This window comes from Gopherus flavomarginatus, chromosome 2 (assembly GCF_025201925.1).
Source record: "Gopherus flavomarginatus isolate rGopFla2 chromosome 2, rGopFla2.mat.asm, whole genome shotgun sequence".
Lineage (NCBI taxonomy): Eukaryota > Metazoa > Chordata > Testudines > Testudinidae > Gopherus > Gopherus flavomarginatus.
In genome coordinates this window covers 299,133,566-299,155,464 of record NC_066618.1, presented here as the reverse complement: position 1 = coordinate 299,155,464, position 21,899 = coordinate 299,133,566, and the positions used below count along the sequence as shown (strand labels likewise).

At 49.7% G+C, this 21,899-nt stretch overlaps 1 protein-coding gene across 1 annotated transcript in view; it reads left to right on the top strand.

Annotated features, from left to right (window-relative positions):
- The window catches only part of EEF1D (eukaryotic translation elongation factor 1 delta), a 420,646-nt gene that overhangs the window by 287,115 nt on the left and 111,632 nt on the right, over positions 1–21,899 (top strand). The gene's annotated exons all lie outside the window — the stretch shown is intronic.

The following is a 21,899-nucleotide window of genomic DNA, read 5'->3' as shown; positions in this document are numbered from 1 at the left end:
GTGCCAGTGACCTTCCGGCACGTGGGAGTCCTGCCCAGTGCAACATGAGCTACTGTGTGATTAATGGATACAGGGGCCTCCCCAGTGGAGAAATTATGTCCAATGAGAATCTGTCAATACAATTTGCTATCCAGTGTCACTTTACACCAAGTATAATGGGTTGTGGTCCCCATGTAAATTGAGTGTCACAGGAAATACTCGCACATAGTGTTGGAGAATGAAAAATACAGAGAAACAAATGGCAGCTGAGCAGATAAAAGCTGAGGGGTCAGGCCATGGTAACTCCAAAAGAGCAGGCAGGATGGCTGCTAATGAAGCTTGGTCGGATCCTGCATAGCACTACACACCTTCTAGAAGGGACACAGGAGCTGGGACTCTCCTATTGTTTGTATTTTGATAGCGCCCAGATAATCTGAGATCGGGAGCTCATGGTGCTGTATACGCAGAGTGAGAGATGTTCTTGCCCCAAAGAGTTAACAGTTTCAATAGACAAGGAGGACGAAGGAAGTTTCATCACCCCCATTGTACAGAGGGGGATCTGAAGCACATACCAATTAAGTGGCTTGACCAAGGTCACACAGGGAGTCTGTGGCAGAGCAAAGGATTTAACCCAGGTCTCCTGATTACCAGTCCTGTGCTTTAACCACCAGGCCCAACTTTCCACATTCCTTGTTCCCCTCCTATTCATGTGCCAGAGAAGAATCCTCTACTAAAGGTCAGTCAATCGCTGCTCAGGCCAGATGCTGTTCTCTGTTACGCAGGTGTCAATCTGGAATGATCTCTTCATTGACTTGACTGCAGTTACTCTAGATTTGTTAGACAGGGCAAACAGCTATGTTCCCTATGGGGAACAACACTGCCCATGCCCCTGGGTGGATGGACTGGGTGAGCAAACAGGCCTTTGCCATCTCTAGGTTCTGTGATTCCATGGCCCACTGGGCAGCTCCATAGGCCAAGCATGAGCCCTTGTATTCCAGTGAGCTCAGTGAAGTGTTAAAGAGACAGCAGCCCTACAGCAGGCAGGGATCAGGGATAAAGAGCAGCAGAGAAAGAGGTACTGGTCCCTGTCAAGTCAACGGGAATCTGTCCATTGACTTGAATGGGAGTTTGATCAGGCCCTTAATGAACTTTGCCCACATAATCACTTGGCTTCCATCCCTTTGTTCCTCTCTTCCCCCTCACTGCTTCTTGCTTCTTCAGGGCTTTGCACTGACATCCTGGTTAGTGAATTTTGTGCTGGAGGAAGGTGCCAGAAGGTGCCAAACTGAGCCACAAAGCGGGCACAGCATTGGTAGCAACAGCACTGTCAGCCCTCTGCCAGAGAGCCCTCAGATTCCAAGGCCAGAAGGGACCGATGAGACCATCACAGGCCAGAAAACTTCCCCAAAAGCAACTCTTTTGGAAACAGCCAATCTGGATTTTAAAATTGCCAGTGATGGAGAATCCACCACAACCCTTGGGAGATTGTTCCAATGGTTAATTACTTTCTCTACTGACCCAGAGGGGCTGCTTCTTTGGATGACAAAGGAGTTCTTCCTCCATGGCCCATTCAATCATTGGCCTCTCTGCAGAAACTCCTGTAGCACTGTAGGGCAGGGGAGAGATAGAAGAGCCCTTGTAATACTGCAGGGCAGGGTGGAGCCAGGGAGCAGAGCACATGGGGAGACAGAGGAGCAAGGGAACTCATGTAATGCTGTAGGGCAGAGCTGAAAATAGGTGAGGACCAAGGACAGAGTCCAAACAGAGATGGCGAGGGAAATGGAAGAGGATCAACTGAGGGAATGGACAAGTGAGGTAGGAGGGGAAGGAAGAAAGGCCAGTCACAGAAACCATGTCAAGGCTATGCTGCAGAGGGGGCAGATTGAGAGGCAGAGTGACCCAATGGGTAGCTCACTGGCTGGGACTCAGGAAACCTGGTTCTATTCCTAGCTCTGCCACTCAGTAACCTTGGGCAAGTCACTTCCCCTCCTTGTGCCTCAGTTTCCTCATCAGTTAAATGGGGATAATGAGACTGCCCTCTGTTGTAAAATGCTGTGAGATCTACTAATGAGAGGAGCTTAACATTATTACTGCTCTCCAAGATGTATAAGATGCTCACAGCAGCTTCTTTTTCCCTCCACCACCTTGTCCTCTTTCCAGGCTCCAGCGCAAACAGTCTCGTTCTTTCTTTGCTGCTGTTTCTTAGCTGAACAATGACATCCTCTTTTCAATTTCAGCAATGCCAGGGACGAGCTGCCTCTGGGGACAAGGGTCTGCACTCTGCTCTTGCAGCGCCTGCTCCCTAGGGGTTCTACTCAGATCTCCAAGGGCAAAGGATCTCTAGAAAACAAAAAGCAAAGCCCAGGCTGTTGTCTCTTGGCATTCGTTGCTGGGGAGGAGATCTACTGTTTCTCTCTCTCTCTCTCTCTCTCTCTCTCTTCCTTGAAGAATGTCATGAATTGAGGATTGGAAATTGCACTGGCCCAAGGTCTGGGGTTTTACTATATTCAACCCTGGAGCAGTCCTGAAAGATCCAGACTAGACGAAGGATTCAGTGACTGTTTTAACATTCTGTATCCTGCAAACCACGAGTGCTAGACACACACACTTTAAACCATCTGAACGGGAATTTCAGCTTTCCTAATATAAGCCTGTCTTAGGCACTGACACAGCCTGAAATATCAGGCCTCAAAGTCATGCCATTTTGATTTGCAGCATCCTTTTTTTCTTTTCCATTTCTGAGATGATTTCAGTAGCTGTGATCTTGACAGCACACAAACGTTTTTTGTTTTAAAGAAAGAGATGCTTCATGCCATCTCCTGGAATCTCACCTTTGGGGTTGTATATAGCATTAATCTCTGACCCGACGGGTGAAATCTCAGACCCAATTAAATCAATGGCAAAACTCCTATTGATTTCAGTGGGGCCAGACTTTCATCCTAACAGTACATGAGTAATCAGCCGTCAAAATCAAGATGCAATTAAAGTGGAGGGGGAGAACAATCAAGATAGTACTCAGAATGGCATGATTCTTGAGATCTGATAGCTCATGACATGCTCAGGATAGGAACTCTGATGGGACCAGTACAAGCATTTTCAGGACCAGTAAACTTTTCCCAAGCTCTGGTCAGGGACTAGTGATCGGAAAGAAAGAAAATGAAAACCCTAGCATCAATACACAAAGCACGAAACATATTAAGTATGGCAGTAATTGAATATATCGGGGTATTTAAGCCCTAATACTAAAATATTTTTCTCATTAATCTGAAATGTTGCTCTATCCCAATATGATCATTTCTCCTGATGAAGCCATCTCCATAATTGAATAGAAGTGCTTTGTATAACATGCAATAAAAGGGAATTAGCATGAAATCATAACAGTCAAATAAAGTAATTAAGCTACAGGGCTAAAAGCTACAGTAAAAAAAGGTTACTTTCCATTTTTATTGACCTACTCACCAACCATAGTTGTAGAGAAATGTCATGAAGATGAATCCTAAAAATTGCTTACAGACTTGCCGAGCAGGGAATGGATTCTTACGTTAATGATCCCATCTGCACGGGACGCTATACCTCCCTTTTGCTGGAAATGCTATTATACATTGACGTTCTCTTCTTTTTTTCCTACCCCCTCGTTTATTGATGTTTGTGGAATGGGTGACTGTTGTTTCATCTGCTGGAGATTGAATGGAGAATTCCTTATGGTAATTAATTATTATATGCTGATATAGAGAGAGATTAAGCCTGACTCTCTACTCAGCAAAGAGTACTACAAGACAAACCCAAGAGAGAAACCAACAGGACTCCACTGGCCATCACATACAGTCCCCAGCTAAAACCTCTCCAGCGCATCATCAGGGACCTACAACCCATTCTGGACAATGATCCCACACTTTCACAGGCCTTGGGTGGCAGGCCAGTCCTCGCCCACAGGCAACCTGCCAACCTGAAACATATTCTCACCAGTAACTGCACACCACACCATAGTAACTCTAGCTCAGGAACCAATCCAGGCAACAAACCTCGATGCCAACTCTGCCCACATATCTACACCAGCGACACCATCACAGGACCTAACCAGATCAGCCACACCATCACCGGTTCATTCACCTGCACATCCACCAATATAATATACGCCATCATATGCCAGCAATGCCCCTCAGCTATGTACATCGGCCAAACTGGACAGTTGCTACGGAAAAGGATAAACGGACACAAATCAGATATTAGGAATGGCAATATACAAAAACCTGTAGGAGAACACTTCAACCTCCCTGGCCACACTATAGCAGACCTTAAGGTGGCCATCCTGCAGCAAAAAAAACTTCAGGACCAGACTTCAAAGAGAAACTGCTGAGCTTCAGTTCATCTGCAAATTTGACACCATCAGCTCAGGATTAAACAAAGATTGTGAATGGCTTGCCAATTACAGAACCAGTTTCTCCTCCCTTGGTTTTCACACCTCAACTGCTAGAACAGGGCCTCATCCTCCCTGATTGAGCTACCTCATTATCTCTAGCTTGCCTGCATATATATTGATATATGCCCCTGGAGATTTCCACTACATGCATCTGACGAAGTGGGTATTCACCCACGAAAGCTCATGCTCCAAAACGTCTGTTAGTTTATAAGGTGCCACAGGACTCTTTGCTGCTTTTACAGATCCAGACTAACATGGCTACCCCTCTGATACTTGACTCTCTACTCAGTTACACTGGTGTAAATCAGGAGTAATGTTAGTGTAGTCAGTAAGATTACACCAATGTCAAGCTGAAACTTTAATGGGCTTTGGATCAGACCCAGAGTGAAATGCAGATCAGACCCACAGTAACCAATGCTCCAGTCTAAGGCTGCAAAATTACTTTGATCATTATTTAATATTGGAATGTAACACTCCAGTCAATACAGTGGATGGTCCATACAGAGGATAATGGCCTGCTGCCGCTATCCGGCAACTCCTTTAGCTCGAGTGGTACAGGCCTGTGCTTTTGGGGCTGAAGCTGAAAGGTTCAGTCCTTGTGGATGGCCCAAGACAGGATCATTACACTCACAAAGTACCACATCAGGTATAACGAACACAGCCATGGTCTCTGCTCCAGAGAGTTTACACTCTAGGTACAATACTATGATGTGACAGAGTGCGAGACCTCTAGGCTGGATCATGCAATAGGAACATAAGAACGGCCATACTGGGTCAGATCAATGGCCCATCTAGACCAGTATCCTGTTTTCTGACAGTGGCCAGTGCCAGATACCAACATCTCCTGGCAATGAGTTTCACAGATTAAATTTCATCTGCCATTTTCTGCCTAATTATCCACTTTTGTGAGATCCCTTTGTAACTCTTCACAGTCAGCTTTGGATTTAACAGCCTTGAGTAATTTTGCATTGTCTGCAAATTCTGTCACTTCACTGTTTACCCCTTTTCCCAGATAATTTATGAATATGTTGAACAGCACTGGCCCCAGTATGTAACACTAACAACAAGAACCAAGGGGTCATCCAATGAAGTTAATAGGCAGCAGGTTTAAAGCAAACAGAAGTACTTCTTCACACAACACAGAGTCCAATTTGTGGACCTTGTTGCTTGGGGATGTTGTGAAGGTCAAAACTATAACTCCTTTCAAAAAGGAATTAGATAATTTCATGGAGGATAGGTCCATCAATGACTATTAGCCAAGATGGTCAGGGATGCAACCCCATGCTCTGGGTGTCCCTAAACCTCTGACTGCCAAAGTTGGGCTGGACAACAGAGGATGGATCACTCGCTAATTGCCAACTTCTGTTCATTTCCTTTGAAGCATCTGGCACTGTCCACTGTTGGAACACGGTGATACTGAGTCAGATGGGCCATTGGTCTGACCAATATGGCTGTTCTTATGACCTTTCTATTTAGCTCTCTCCACTGTGAAATCTGACCATTTATTCCTACCCTTTGTTTCCTATCTTTAATCACTTACTGATCTATGAGAGGACCTTCCCCCTTAGTGCATAACTGCTTACTTTCCTCAACCGTCTTTGATGAGTGACCACGTCAAAGGCTGTCTGGAAGTCCGAGTACCCTATATCAACTGGATCACCCTTTTCCACCTGTCTGTTGACCCCCTCAAAGAGTTCTAGTAGATTGGTGAAGCATAATTTCCCTTTACAAAAGCCATGCTGACCCTTCCCCAGCAAATCATGTTCATCTATGTGTCAGATATTAGCCTGTTGCCACTGGATGCTCCACTCACTGCTGGTCTGGGTCCTCCTCCTGGTCACTCTGGGATTAGCTCTTGAGGTAGACACCCCCATCTGCAGTTTGCCGTCACTCTGTCTCTCTCACTGGTCTGAAGCTCCTCCCTGTTGCTAGGTCATTTAGTGTTCACCCTTCCAGGATACAGTCCATCAGCAATCCTAGGTAGTCCTCCAATTCACTGCCCCGGTTCTATGCCACACCTCCGGTGGCTGTTAGGGGAACCCAGGCCCGCCCTCTTTTCTGGGTTCCAGTCCAAGGACCATCAGCTCAGCAGTTCCAGGCTTCCTCTCTCTACCCTCACTGTTCCTTCCCTGGACTGCTTCCTATCACTCTGGTTCCCCTCCTGACTCTGGGTGTACCAGCGCCAAACCCTCTTTTCAAGAAGTATCTGCTTGCTTGCTTGTTGTCTGTCTGTCTGCAGTCTTTCCAAGCACCCCCATTGGTAGCCAACTACCTGGCTTTATAGCCCCACCCTGTTCCTGAACAGGTGGGCCTGCTCACAATCATTTAGTTCCCTGATCCCTGGCTCCTCCAGGTGCACCCTGTGGAGCTGATTCTCTAGCTGGCTGCCTTAACTGCTTCCAAGCCTGTGTGGGAGGGACACCCCGCCACACCTGTTATGACCACAGAAGCGCTGAGCTAACTCATGCTGGTGCAGAACTAGGCAGCCTAGGTCCCTGATCCTGTGCTTGTTGGTGTCAGTGGCAAAATTCCCAGTGACTCTGGAGGTGCAGGAGCAGAGTTTGATATTTACAGACAAGGACACATCACCTTGGTGCTCCAGCCTTCATATTGGCTCCCAGCTGAACTCCAGGGCAAGCTCAAGGTGATGGTCCTGCTTTGCAAAGCTTCCCATGAGCTGGGACCATCCCTTCTCCTCCCATGGACTCCTCAGGACAGGGCAGCTGTCCACTGAGAGAGCGATTGCTGGGGACAGAGCTTTCCTGGGGAGTGGCATAACAAGCTATGAACAGGCCAGGGGGATCTGAGGGTGCCTGGGCAGCGGTGCCTCATGCTGAGTATCACCACCACCACCAGGAGCTTGTGGGATAGAGATGGTCACTCTCTCCTCTCAGGTAAAGGAGTGGGCAATGCCACATGCCACTGCCTCTAGCCATTGCCTGCCTCTTGTGTTTGCATTGACAGTGACATCACGGGTGTCTTGGATCATGATGCACCACATGTTAAATTCAAACAGAAGCAGCATCACTGGTGAGCCAGCAGTTGTGTCTTTTGGTGTTTACACAACAAACGTTGCATGACGGAACCACATGGGCACAGCAGGTCTCAAATAACCATGCTTGTTAGCTGTGTACAATATGCCAGGCTTAGCTACATACACACCTGTGTTCTGCCAGGTTTCCTTAACACAGAACACAGGAAGTGCCACTAGAGGCTCACAAACTCTTTCAAGGGATACTGCCCAATTCCGGTACACTACAGGACCCCATCTCTGCCTCCTGGCCATGCTCTTCTTCAGGAGAGGGCCCCCCCAGGTGGATCTAACATTCTGTCGGTCTTTGGGCCCCCTTCCAGCCAGGCTCGGATCCACAGAAGTGTGCCTAGGCCTTGATTCAGCTGAGCCCCTAAATGCATGGTTAACTGCAACATGCGCATCCCTATTCAGCGAAGCACAGAGTCAGTGAGTTAAGTTCATGCTTAAGTGCTTTGCTGAATCGGGGCCTTAATCCACCACTGCTTGGATAGGTTGGTGGGGGTGGAGAGATGATGCTGGCAGATCAGGTCCCAGCTCAGGCCAAGGTCCCCACGTTTCAGCTGAGCCCTGACAAATACAGAGCTGGAGCCAGTCTGGCTCTCCTGTGTGTTAGCATTGTTAAAACAGGTATTAGAATTATACGAGTGTTCAGTGTTTAGCCTTTATGGATTGCTTGTGAGTTGCTGCCGGCATTAATCTCACTTATAACATCTGTATCCCTTACTGCAAAGGAATATTTGCTCAGTTATATGGTGAGCATCTGCAACTGTGTAAATCACCAGAGAAGACAGAGCGATTAATTAATGCAAAGGGCTGACCTTCAACAGAAGGTGTTACACCCTTCCCAACAGGAAAGGGCCATCCACAGCAGAGGACAAAAGACGTTTGTTGCTATTTTACTTCCTGCATGAAGAGGAGTCATGCAAAGAACTCTGCTCATTGACCGAACTTTGCAGCCCAAAGCATGTGGGAAGAAGAGAATAAAACCCCTAACAAGAAGGAACTGTTTATCTCTATGCTGCTTGGACTCTAGTGGGCAAGGTGTTTCTAGGCATAAGCTAGACATCCCCAATGCTTAGCCTGGGTTAGCCCTACAGGACATACAGAATCACAGAATATCAGGGTTGGAAGGGACCTCAGGAGGTATCTAGTCCCTCCCCCTGCTCAAAGCAGGACCAATTCCCAACTAAATCACCCCAGCCAGGGCTTTGTCAAGCCTGACCTTAAAAACCTCTAAGGACAGAGATTCCACCACCTCCCTAGGTAACCCATTCCAGTACTTCACCACCCTCTGAGTGAAAAAGTTTTTCCTAATATTCAACCTAAACCTTACCCACTGCAACTTGAGACCATTACTCCTTGTTCTGTCATCAGGTACCACTGAGAACAGCCGAACTCCATCCTCTTTGGAACCCTCTTTCAGGTAGTTGAAAGCAGCTATCAGCTCTTGCTGATTATAGAAGCTTCTGTTACCTTTTGAAAGTAAGGATTGTAACTCATTTGTGTATTTATGGTTACCTGCTTTAACCTTGTCAATAACTCTCTGGTTTCCTTTTCCTATTTAATAAACCTTTGGCTACAAGCGTGGTCTTTGGTGTGTGAGATCTAGAGTGCAACTGACCTGGGGTGACTGGTCCTTTGCACTGGGAATAACCTAAACATAGCTGTGATCCTTGATGTAAAGGACTAACTATCACAAAGGTAGGCTCACCTGGGTGATGAGATCAATTGGATCATCCAAGGGGACTGTCTGTGACTCCATAGTTAGGATGTTGTAGTGCCTGAGGAGTTCACACTTGATAACTGGTTGGAGAAATCAAAGAATAGAATTCACAATCAATTTGGGGTTTGTGCCCTGGTTCCTAACAGTCTGCCCTGAGGTTGGTCTTCATGCTCTTGAGTCACTGTGGGCAGCGTTACAGTGGCACAGTGTTCCAGGACATTTTCCCATAGCCCTAAGGCCAGTCTGAACTGGAGCATAACTCCAGATTTATACTGGTTACAACAAAAGGAGAATCAGAAACGTGGAGTCCTGGCTTTAACTACAGAAGGGCCAATGCTGCACCTTCCTAGGGCTCATACGAATTTACCAGGCCAGATTCTAACCTCAAATCCAGAGTAATTTTGCTGAGATCAGTGGGGTTAATTCAGATTTACACAACTGTGTAAGTAAGCCCATTTAAACACATCCTGGGCACAAGAATGCTCACCTGCTCACTCCTTAGCTGCTCTCTCCTTTAGCTCCAGAGAGTTCACATTGTCGGTTTCCAGGGGAACTTGTGACAGAAATAATGCAGAGGGAGATGTTTGTCAATCTCCCGTCCCTCCCCCATCTCCCTATCATGGATTCCCCTCTAGGCATCCGTGCCACAGATGAAATTGAGGGCAGACTGAGCAGCTATGTTACTGGCAGCCTCTGGAGTGAAAGGGCTGCATCTCTTGCAAAGAACCTCCAGGTTTGCTGGGTTCTCTTTATGTTTATTCCATTAATTAAGGGACAGGAGTTTGTCCCAGGTGGGTCTATCCTGTTAGCCCAGCTCAGCCTCCCACTTGACTCTTTTGATTGCAATGACCAGCAGGGTTCCCCAGAGGATTCAGGGGGCCTGGGGCAAAGCAATTTTGGGGGCCCCTTCCATAAAAAAAAGTTGCAATACTATAGAATACTATATTCTCATGGGGGCCCCTGTGGGGCCCGGGGCTGGGGCAAATTGCCCCACTTGCCCCTCGCTCCACCCCACCCCCCCCCGCCCTGGGCAGCCCTGATGGCCTGCAGTGCTAATGGCTTCTGGAAAGTCTAGTGCTGCCAGTAGCAAAGACATCACTCAGCTGCCTCACACCAGCTGTAGCTTGTAAAGGTGAACAAGTGACAGCAGAGGCAGGGAGAGGGAAGGGAGGGGACAGGCTCCTCCTCATCAATTCTGCCACCCATTTTCAGCAGCAAAACAATTGGAGTCCATGTCAGGGTGGGACAAGGAATTTCAGCAAAAATACCTGTTGCTTGAGTTTGCTCTCCTATGGTTCAATCCAGGACCAGGTTACACCTGGAGTGACTCCAGTATGGGCCAGTCATGATCCCAATCACACTGGGTATGACTCCGGAGTTGGGGCCAATTCACGATTCCAATCGCATGTGGCATAACTCTGGATTAGGGCCAGGTCATGTGACTCCACTGAAGTCACTAAACAATAATGAATTAACTCTCAGAACAACACTGTAAGATAGGTCAGTATTATTATCATCCTTATTTTGCAAGTGAAGTCCTGAGAGATTGATGGAATCATAGAACAACAGGGTTAGAAGGGATCACAAGGGTCATCTAGTCTAACCCTCTGCCAAGATGCAGGATTTGTTGTATCTGACCCATCCTAGACAGATGGCTCCAAACTCCTTTTGAAAATCTCCAGTGAAGGAGCTTCCATGATCTCCCTAGGCAGTTTGTTCTGCTGTCCTACTGTCTTACAGTTCAGAAGTTTTTCCTGAGATTTCATCTAAATCTGCTGTGCTGTAGTTCGAACCCATTGCTTCTTGTCCTGTTCTCTGTGGCAAGAGAGAACAATTTTTCTCAATCATTTTTATGGCAGCCTTTCAAGTATTTGAAGACCGCTATCATGTCCCCCCTTAATCTCCTCTCTTCCAAACTAAACATACCCAGTTCCTTCAGGCTTTGCTCATCTGGCTTGCTTTCCATTCCGTTGATCATCTTTGTGGCTCGCCTCTGGAGCCTTTCCAGTTTCTCTGCATCCTTCCTGTACATTGGTGACCACAACTGGACACAGTTCTCCAGCTAAGGCCTAACCAGTGCTGAGTAGAGCGGTACTGTCACCTCCCGTGATGTGCATGCTGTGCCTCTCTTAACGCAACCCAGAATTAAATTTGCTTTTTTTTGCAACAGCATCACACTGATGACTCATGTTGAGGCTGTGATCCACCACAACTCCCAGATCTTTCTCAGCAGTGCTGCTGCCAAGCCAGTTATCCCCCATTCTGTATTTGTGCATCTGGGTTTTCTTCCCTAAGTGTCGCACCTTACATTTGTCTTTGGTGAATTTCACTTTCTTGTCCAGCCCAGTTCTTCAGTTTGTCAGGATCCCTTTGAATTTTAGCTCTATCCGCCAAAGTATTGGCAACCCCCCTAACTTTGTGTCAACTGCAAATTTGTTCACTGTGCTCTCTCTTCCTACATCCAGGTCATGAATAAAGATGTTAAATAACGCGGACCCAGAACAGATCCCTGTGGAACCCCACTTGAGACCTCCCTCCAATCTGACATCATTCCATTAATAGTTCCTACTCACCACATTCCCCCATCCACCAAACCAGTTACCCTGTCACAGAAGGAAATCAAGCTGGCTTGGTATCATTTGTTCTTGGTAAATCCATGCTGGCTCCCAGTGATCACCTCTTCATCCTCCAGGTGTTCACAAAGTGAATGTTTTATACATTAAATAAATACCAAGTAGATTCCCAGGTATCAAGGTCAGCATGAGTGGCGTGTATAATAGGCAGGGGAAGTCTGTGCCTCCCCAGACAGCCCCATGTGGCCCCACCCACACTCTGCCCCGAGGCCCCCTCCTGCTTGCCACTAGTTGGCCTCAGCCCAGGCAGGCTTCTCCTCTTCCGGGAAGCTTGCTGTAGCTGGAGCTAGGGTGGCTGGACTTGGAGTGGCTGGGGCCACGCTGCCCAACGCTCCAGGGCTGGGGGCACTGGGGCCACGCTGCTGGGTGCTCTGGGCCTGGAGGAAAGGGGGAGCCACATACCACTCACCCAGTGGTCTGGGGCTGGGGGGGTGCTGTGTGCCATCTGCCTGCCTGCCCAGTGCTCCAGGGCTGGGGGCACTGGGGCCATGCTGCCGGGTGCTCTGGGCCTGCGGGGGTTGGAGCCATGCACCGCCCACCCAGTGCTCCAGCACTCTGGGGCTGGAGGCGCTCCAGCGCAGGAGGCGCTTGGCAGCCTGGGGTTGGGGGCAAGCTGGCAGCCTTGGGGGGGTGGGCTCTGGGTTTCAGTGGGGGAAGGGGGTCGAGAAGGGCCATCCAGCCCCTGTGGAGCTATTCCTGATTTACACTAGTTCATGTGAAAGGAGAATCTGACCCAGCCTGTTGTTTTGCAAGCAGGGCTGCTGCTCTGGGGGGGCGAGGGTTGTGCCACTGCATTCCCTCGCTTGCCGCTGTTTGAAGCCAGGGGAGGGGACAGGGGGAAGTTGGGAATGAAATTGCTTCTCTAACCCCCCACTCCCCAAATGAAATGTGCAACTTTCTCTTCATTTCTCACCTGGGAGAAGGAGGAGAGGGGATAAGAAGGAGTGAAAAGCCACAGATCCGCTCACCACTGACAACAATGGGGACTCCAGCTTTCTTTGGGGGTAGGGAAGAGATGGGGAATTTCAGATCCTGATCTCCCTTCACCTTGTCCTTTTACACGGGGCAGCTTTGCTTAGCAGATATCCCAGGGGGAAAACACCAGCTTGAGACTTTCTGAAGCCTCTCTTAGCCCTGCAGAATCCACCTCCCCCTTCATTTTTAATCTCAGATTAAGTGTATTAAAGATGGTTAAATCTTGTCTCAATGGAATCCGTTGTTAAGGAGCTCAGATAAGCCCCAGTGTTATGTGAGGAGGGGAATAAACGGGATGGGGCGGGAGGAGAATTTTCTCCCTCTCCCCCCAGCCCCACAGTGACTTGTTAAATGGATTAAGGCGGAGAAGTCGCATTGAAATTAAAAGCATTGGTGTCTTCTGACCCAGGCAGCCAGCCCACTGGAATATCACTAGGGTCAGCGCCGCATCTCTTCAGCCCCAGCCCGGTAAACGAACATGCTGCAGTGGGATAGGAAGACACATGCACATTTACATAAGATACGTCAGAACGGCCACACTGGGTCAGACCAATGGTCCATCTAGCCCGGTATCCTGCCTTCCGACAGTGGTAGGTGCCAGATGCTTCAGGGGGAACAAACAGAACAGGGCAATTATTGAGTGATCCATCCCCTGTTGTCCAGTCCCAGATTCTGGCAGTCAGAAGTTTAGAGATACTCAGAGCATGGGGTTGCATGTCCCTGACCTTCTTGGCTAATAGCCATGGATGAACCTATCCTCCATGAATTGAACCCAGTTATACTTTCAGCCTTCACAACATCCCCTGGCAATGAGTTCCACTGGCTGACTGTGCTTTATGTGACGAAATACTCCCTTCTCTTTGTTTTAAACCTGCTGTCCATTCATTTCATCGTGTGACCCCCAGGTTCTTGTGTTATGTGAAGGGGTAAATAACACTTCCTTAGTCACTGTCTCCACACTCGCCATGATTTTATAGACCTCTGTCATATCCACCCTTAGTCGTCTCTTTTCCAAGGTGAAAAGTCCCAGTCTTATGAATCTCTCCTCATACGGAAGCTGTTCCATACCCCTCATCATTTTTGTTACCCTTCTCTGCATCTTTTCCAATTCTAATGTCTATTTTGAGATGGAGTGACCAGAACTGCATGCAGTGTTCAAGGTATGGGTGTACCATGGATTTATATAGTGACATTCTGATATTTTCTGTCTTACTATCTGTGCCTTTCCTAATAGTTCCTAACATTGTTAGCTTTTTTCACTGACGCTGCACATTTATTGTGTCTGTTGTTCTCTACACAACAAACATAATATGCAGGCTATCTGGTCTAATGGAGTGACTCCATTAGCTAGTAACAGTAGTAGGCTCTTATCCTCTATGCAGACCAGTCATTGAAGAAGGACACAGTGCATTTGGTCACTGTGTTAGGCCATGTCTACATTGCAGCTGGGAAGGAGGCTCCCAGCCTGGGTAGACAAACTTGCACTAGCAGGGCTCCAGCTAGCGCCAGCGGCATGCAAGCTTGTGTGCTCAAAATAGCCAGCTGGATGTTCCAGGTAGGGCTGTGACGCCTAGGCTGGTCGGGTGGGCTCGAGACCCCGAGCCAGAACATCCACATGGCTATTTCTAGTGCGCTAAACTGAACCCCGCTGGCGTGTGTCTGGCTATCCGGGCTGGGAGACTTGCTTCCAGCTGCAGTGTCGCCCTTCCCCCATTGGCCAACAGTGAATCGAACTGTGGCTTCTACCCTAACTCCCTCTGCTTTGTTGCTCCTAGGTCCCAGACATGTCCAGAGCCTGTAGGAACAGCACATTCTCCTGGCTGGAGATATTGTGACCCACATTCCCAAGGGGGGGCCAGGGGAGGGGGCTCTCCCTCTGAACCTGGAGCTGGAGGGGGGACTTCAAAGAGCCCTGGGTTTATTCCCTTTATTGAGTAACACCTGCTCCATGCCTCTCCTGCCTTTGCCAGCCAGTCAATCTGCCTGAGCCCTGGGAAAGTTGCTGAAATGCCTGGCCCAACTGCTCAGCAGGAGCCGAGGCAGCGAGCGGGAGGGAGATGCAGAGAGTCTGTGACAAGGGCTGTCCAGGACTATCTGTGCTCAGCGCCCTAGGTGAACTGGGCCCCCTGATGGCATTGATGCAGCCCAGGGAATTCTCACGTGTGGAAGAGGAAGCTGATACAGAGCATGAGTAGTGATGGAGGCTATCACGGGGCGGCCCCGCATGGAGCTTTCCCCTTTGGCAGGCCACGGCATGGCAGGAATGCCTGCCTCAGTCTCCCTTTTTCAGAGTCCCCAGAAATAGTCCAAAGAGTCTTTCTTAGTGCAAATAGCCCCGGTGGGGTTAGTTTAGTACCAAAGAAAGCCCCATAACAAGTCCCAACACCACAGTCCAGCATTCCTCCAGCAACATCCAGCCCCAGCATCTCCTGCCAGGCGGCAGCTCTCCAGAGCAGCCCTGACAACCCTCGTGGACGCCAGGCCCCCAAGCCCTTCCGACTAGAGGGCAATCTTGCTCTTCCCAGCAGGCACCCCAGCCCCGCAGCCTCCCTCGCTCCCCCAACACACTCATAAGGTCTGGCACCAGCTGTCTGGCCCTGGGCAGCTCATCAAATAAGCCCCTCTGCTGCTCTCCAGCCTCCCCAGCCCTTGGGGACGTCAGCCATCAAACCCCACTTGCTCTCCTTGCCTTCAGCCTTCCGCCCGGAAACACCATCACCTTCCTTCAAGGACGTCCCACGGTCCCCTGGAAGCTCTCACCTGCCCAGTCTGGTCTGACTCCTTCTCACTGGGCCACTCCCTGAGCCTCTATCGCTCCTAGGTGCTGCCCTGCCCTCTTAACAGGCTAGAAGGGAGAATCTGCTCCAGCCCCGGAGGCCAGGAACCCTGTGACAGGGCATTTTGGTGTAGCCACAACCCGGGTCAGAGCCCTTAAATGATCAACTGTGACACTGGACTCTGTGCGTGGGGTGCTGAGTCCATCTTAGTGTGGAACAAGCATAATCTCAGCAGGGAGCTGCTGTGCTGGGAGTTATTAACTGTCCTTCCCATATAGGGTTTTAATGCATTTGAGGCCCTGTTGGGTGGATCCTCTGCTCTGACAGCTGTCTAGAGCCAGGGGGGCTGGAACAATTTGTATAGTGCGAGTGCTGAGAGCCATTGAACCAAACTGTAAAGCCTGGATATGATGGAAACTATTTCCATGGAGGTCTTGGACCAGAAATAATGGTTCCTGCTGGCCTCCCGCCCGAGAACCACCAGAACAACGTGTCAACCTTTGGCCAGCTGGCAGCACAGTGAGACGATGGCCTCTTGGGCTGTACTGGAGCCGGATGAGCGCAGTTGCTGGTGCTGGAAGCTGTATGCGAATAAGGGTTTTGAACCCTGAATTGACCGGTATGAATTGGTAAGTGACATCCAGTCTGCAAGCAGGGAATGAGTCAGTGGCAAGGAAATACAGCTCACAGGCAACACGGGAAGGCACAGGAGGATGAGCAGCACTCGAATCGCGCTAGCTTGTGTCCATGCTGCTGAGCAGCTGATGAGTTGTGCTCGCTTGGGCTTTAGCCTGTCATGGTGTCGTGGTACCAATGTGAGTGACTAGCACTGCCACACTCGAGGAGGGGGTTTTGTGCGTCTCCACACACCCCAGGAGGGGAAGGCTCTGAGCCAAAGCGGCCGTGTCCTCTTTTACCTCTGTGAGACCCAATGCAAAGCAGGGGCAGGTCCCAGCACTCAGAGTAGAACACCCAGACACGGCCCACCCCTACTCCCATCTGGCAGGACAGCTCGGCTCTCCACATCAGCCCTGGAACAGTCCCGTCAAACTTAGCAGCCCTGTCACAGCTGTGAGCAGCGCGGAAAAATCTGTGCGGGGCTGACACGTGGCGGCGAGAGGCTGAGGAGCGACACAAGCTGTCAGGACAATGTGATGAGTCTGCAGTATAGACAAACTGCTTATGACGGTGCCCCACAGGCATGCCTGCTCAGCCTCCAGGGCTGCCCATGTTCTCACTCAACTAGATGCCGGGTGAAGTCAGGGGGAGTTTTGCTTGTACAAAATCAAAGTCAGGGCTGCAGGATCTGGCCTTCAAATAAAGCAGCAGCAGCGGTTCTGCCAGCCAGGGTCTCTGGGACCTGCCCCACTCAGTGCTCCATAAACTCACCTTCATCCCAATTCCAGGGGCCGCTCCCGGCTGCTGATTTCACAGAGAAGCTGTTTCACTTCCACAGCAAGAAGGATCCATGGAGAGGAATCGGTTCCACTCTGCCCTGCTCTAGGGCCTTTTAGCCAAACACCTCAAAGCACTTTCCAAACATTAACAAGGGGGGGAGGGGCTAACCTCCCCCCAGGAGGCCACAATGGGGATTATTATACCCATCTGAGGATAGGGGTAATTCTGTTAGCTGTTATTAACTTGGATAGGATTTGAACTCGTAGCCTGATGTGAAAGGCTCCGTAGTCTAGAGCCTCCTCGCACCACTGCTCTAAGGGGGGTGTCACCCCTAGGAAAAAGGGTGGCAGTGAGGGGGGTGGGGTTGGTTCCATGGTCACTGACACTTAGGGATTAATGTGATAAAAGCACAGGGTGGCCAAGGCAGCTTGTGGTGTTCACACATGTTAGTGGGGGGCAAGTGGGGTTTATCTCGACTCATTGAAACTACAGCCCAACTTGTCCACACTAGAATTTGACCGCAGTAGTTACCCTGACTCAGCTACTCTGTGGCAAGAAAAGAAAAGAAGCCCCAGACCAGGGCTAAGGGACGCCCCTTGAGGCCTTTCCCATGATCCCCAGCAACCTGGCACTGGAATTGCTCTGAATAATGGCAGTTTCCAAGTATGATCTGGGTATGAACCTGAGATGTTTGGGCTCCATCCTGAATCTTATTTGCTGGCCCTATTCCAGGACAACCAGACGTCAGCTCCAGCCTCCCCCTACAGAAATCACCCCAAGGGTACAGCGTTTGGCTATGTAGAGGCCATAATACATGGTGGGGACCATTCTGCCAGCAGCCTGGATGTGTGTCAAGAGCTGTTTTATTTGCCCAGGCAGGGGAGCATCAGCTGAGTCAAATAGGGACTGGCTTAGCCTCGCTTGGGAAAGCACCAAGGTGACCCCAGCGTCGTTTGTTTGACAATCTCTATGGCAGCCATGCAGGCCTGTCATGAACTTTTCCCAGCTCTGGCACCAAATCCTCTTGCCTGCCCTTTGCCGGGAGGTGGAAATGACTCACCTGCTCCCAGAAGAAAGGTACTCACCCTAGGCAAGTCGACTGTTGCAAGGCAGCAAGGAGAGTGCGGGAGGCCCCCAAGCAACTGGGGCGGGTAGCAGCCTCCCATAATATCCTGTGGAGCAGCTGGGTTCTCGGCAGGGAGCTGAGAGACCGGGCTCTCAGTTCCCCACACTGACTTTCCTCCGTCGGTGGAAGTGCTCCTGGTGAGGACCCCTGGAAGGAGGGTCGTGTGGACATCAGCCATCCCAGTAATTAATGCGGTGGCTGTAAGTCGACCTAACATAGGTCAACTTATCTTTGAAATGTAGACATAGCCTAAGAGACAAGTCGTGAGCAGTGGAGAAGCTGGGAATGCAGCATCAAGGAGACACTCCCCTCACAACACAGCCTTCACTCTGCCCTGTTGGTCCCTGCCAGGGGGTGTCCCTCCAGGGAATCCCAGCACCGCACTCCTCCCTCAGCCTTGTCATCCAGCATGACCCAACCTGCAGCAAGTGCTCTCAGAGCACAGAGAGGGTCCTACCGCCGTATGATGAGGGAGCACAGAGGAAATCGCCAGTTTTGGTTGAAATGGGGAAGGTGCTGACATGTGCCTGCTCCCTCCAAGCATCTCTTTGGGGGAAGAGTTAAGGTTGGGTGGATCTGGACAAAAGGCTTCAGCCCCGAGCTGGGGAGGAGTTTTGGTCTCCATGGCCCCTTCAGTTCCTGGCCTTTCTGCTGAGCCAGGAGGTGACCTACTGAAAAGCACCCCCACGGTGACTTCCCACCTCTGATCTAGCAAAGCCTCCCACATACCCATCTCATCTGATTCCATCCCATCTAGCAATTTCCCTGCCTCCCAGTGACAATGACCCCAGCCCCCGCCTGAGCTCTGACAATCACTCACATCACCTAAGCCTGGCGTGTCGTGCAAGCCTTCCTGTAGTCCCCGAGTGATAAATGCACCTGACTTGACCTCACCCCCAGTGACAAGTGCCCCCTAAGCCAACCCCGCCACCCTGATGTCAAAACCCTCCATCCCCTGCCCTGGGGCAACATTAAGAAGGATGCTTCAGGTTTTTCTGTTATGGCTCTGGCCTCCTTGTGCAAGCCAGGAGAGAGAGAGAGAAAGAGAGAGAGAGAGAGAGTGTGTGCATGAGCGTGTGTCACCAAGATGCTCAGCTGGTGTAACATTCCATGAAACAGTGCCCAGTGAAATTCCAGAACCTTCAGCCAAAGGGCAGCTGGCTCGGGCTGTTCTCTGCCTCTTTGCTGACATCTCCCGTCCAGCGTGAAGCTCTGCATGCATGATTGAGAGATCAGGGTTGTTCCTTGGGTACAGGGTGCAGTTTGTTTCCTGGGATGGGGGCAATGTTCAAGGGTGAGCAGAAAGGCCTTCTTGGGGTAACGGTGCCAGGGTGCCTCTGGCCAAAGCTGGCTTTGTGTGCTGACCAGGATATACAAGTCAGGATCCTATTTGCTTCCAGTAACTCAGGTCCCCACTCCAGGAGGTAAAGAGACAGCATCAACTTAAAACAAAAATCCTCCTGTGGTGTGAAAATCATTTACCTCCTATAGTTCCAAGGAACTCCCCTAAGACTGCAAATGGCTGAAAGGGGCTGAAGAGAAAACTATATTTCTCTCTGCGTTTTCGTCGGATGACTATGCACCGACCGGCAGCACTTTGTGTAGAGCCCTTGTCACTGAGTCCCCAGGAGACACTGACAGTCAGTCCCCCCTTGCTGTTTGTGTGCCTCTGCAACAGAAAGGGGCAGGAAATTAGCAGTAGGAAAATAAAATAATAATAATGCCTAGATCTGCTCTAACGCTTCTCGTCGGTGCGTTGCAAAGGAGGTCAGCAGCCGTAGCACTATCCTTATGGTTATACAACTATAAACATTGGCAGCGGGGCTCGGGGGGAAGATGCGGGGCCTGAAATGACTGTAAACATTTTTTTTTAACGATCACTAGATTTCAAGTTGACAATGGCCCTCTAAAGAAACAGCTGGTCCGAGAGCTCCTCCGGTTGGAAACTGGGGAGTACACACACAGCATTAATGAACATGTCCCATTCCATTCAGGACAGGAGAGCAGCACCTCTGCTTGGGCGTGAGCACACACATGGCAGTACGCACACACACATACGTAGGCCTGGCATGTGGGAGCAGTGTTTCACACAGACACGGATCTGACCTATTCCATCCTGCAGGGGGCGGTGTTCTGCATACGCATTTTCATGGGCCCAGCCTCTGATCTCAGTTAGACTGGGGTAAATCTGAAATAAAACCACTTTTTAATGGGGCTCCTTGAGATTTACATGGATACAACTTTGCGCAGAATCCGGATCACGGACTGCGTGAGGGGTGGCGGGGAGGTCCATGCACTCTGTGCTAGAGAGTAGAGACCAAGACCCTAGATCACTCTTACCCCGCACCCCCACAGGCTGTGAGGGGGCACTTCTTGTTCATCTTCAGTTCACATTTCATTTTGTACAAGCAACTTCTACTCAGCAGGCCCCAGGTGTGACTGAACTTGGCACGCAAGAGTGCAATGAAATGAATGCAATTGGATTACCGTAGCCAACTAGTCCAGCACGCTGCATTCACATCTGCTTTGGTGAGCAACACTGGTCCACGAAAGCCTCTAGGCTCTTGACTGGAGCTAATTTCCTTCATTGGTTGAATGACTGTTTCAGATGCCCTTTGCCTCAGGAGTAATCAGAATATAAACAACTGTTTCCCTCCCCGCTGTATACTGCCTTTTTAGCTCCTCATTTTGCAATGCAGAATGCGCCAAAGAAAACAAGGAAGAAAGCAGTTTTCTGATGTAACTGGTGCTGGAATAAGAGTCAGTAATTAGTCCTAAACAAATCCCATAGTCAGTGGCTGACCTGAAACACTGAACAGCCTGACTGGGGAGGAGAAAAAACTGGAACATTTATGTTATTAAAAAAAAAATGTCAAAAAGGTGCTATCAGGGTCCATATAGCACAAGAGGAAGGATGGTCATGGAGTTCAAAAACAGACCTGGATATCAGCAGTTCTGGGTTCAACTCCTGATTCTGCTTCTCAGTGTGTAACCATGAACAAGACATTTAACCACTTTGAGCCTCAGTTTCCCCAGAAATTAAATGGTGTTAGTGATACTCCCCTGCCTTTTTGAGGGGCAGTGAGGTCTTCAATGGTCTTGATTCTGTGCAGGAGACCCAGGAGGTGCCCAGCTGCCTTCACATGGGCCTCAGAGTCTAGCTGCACAGATCAGATTGCAGGAAGATTGCTTTGTGATCACAGGGTAGAGGGAATTACTCACATGAAAAACATTATCGTCAGCACCTGAGTTGATATCAAGGTGACAAGTATTTTGAAAATGCTAACAGACTGTAGCAGTGAGCACATCCTTGTGCTGATTTGCATATTTCCTCATTCTCTGTATTATAATACGGATTTCTAAGGCCTCCATCCTTGCAGTGTTTGACCGCTATGATAGAAATGTATATGTACATTGAGTCACTTAAGGAAAAGAGGTGACTCTCCAAAGCCTTTCCCGCAGAGTTACTACCATTTACCAAGGGTTGGTCTGCACTTGCAAGTTATATTGACACAGCTATATTGCTCCGGGGCATGGCTAAGATTCACCCCTCTCAGCAATGCAGCTATGCCCATCTAACTCCCAATGCTCCATCAACACAGCTAAAGTCAGTCAGGGGGCTGGTGTTCCTGCACCAGGAGAAAAAACCCTTCTGTTGGTGTGGGCTGCATCTACACTATGGGGCTATGTCAACACAGCTATGCAGGAACATTCTCTGTAGTACAGACTTAAAAGACCTCAGTCTAGGGCCCCAGTCTAGGGCAAGCAGCTTTGGCCAGGCTGACCCGAGCCAGCTGCAGACTGCAGGGGTCAGCTCGGGTACAGCGGTTTGCA